Here is a 567-nt window from a genome sequence, read left to right as displayed (position 1 = left end):
CCGCCCCGGAATGCTTGGGCTGGTGGGAGGGAGAGGACATGGAATTCCCCGGCCCGGGCCGAGCGGCATCGACGCCTCGTCCGCGGCCCTCGCGGCCAATCGCGGCCAATCGCGGCCAATCGCGGCGGTGCGGCGGGCGCCAGCACGGGTTAATCACTGGGAGCCTGGAGTCGGGGGATGAGCGGCAGCTGGAGGAGGGTTTCTCGGCCGCCTCCGAGGCCGTTTAGCTGATAGGGGGGGGCTCCCCGCTCCGCAAAGGAAGGGTGATTCTTAAGGAGATCCAGCCCGTCTGCCGACGTGGTGGTGAGGGGTCGGTGGTGAGGGGTGGCCGAGCCCGCCGACCGGCTGCCCTAGTCGGAACAGTCACGTCGTCGGCCTCAGTGGTTGCGAATTGATGGCACCCAGGAGGAGAGAGGGGCGGGCTGTCTCTGTGACCAACCATCGCTGGCCCTTCAGGTTGAGGCGTGGGAACAGTCAGGCTTGCTACTTCAGTATCTTTTTTCCCTTCAGTTAATGTTTTCTGGTTTTGAGTCACAGTGGCGTAACCTGATCCTGGACGGGAAGTTT

This window comes from Ochotona princeps, chromosome 7 (genome assembly GCF_030435755.1).
Source record: "Ochotona princeps isolate mOchPri1 chromosome 7, mOchPri1.hap1, whole genome shotgun sequence".
Classification (NCBI taxonomy): Eukaryota; Metazoa; Chordata; class Mammalia; order Lagomorpha; family Ochotonidae; genus Ochotona; species Ochotona princeps.
The sequence above is the reverse complement of the archived record's forward strand: the minus strand, read 5'-3'. Positions refer to the sequence as shown.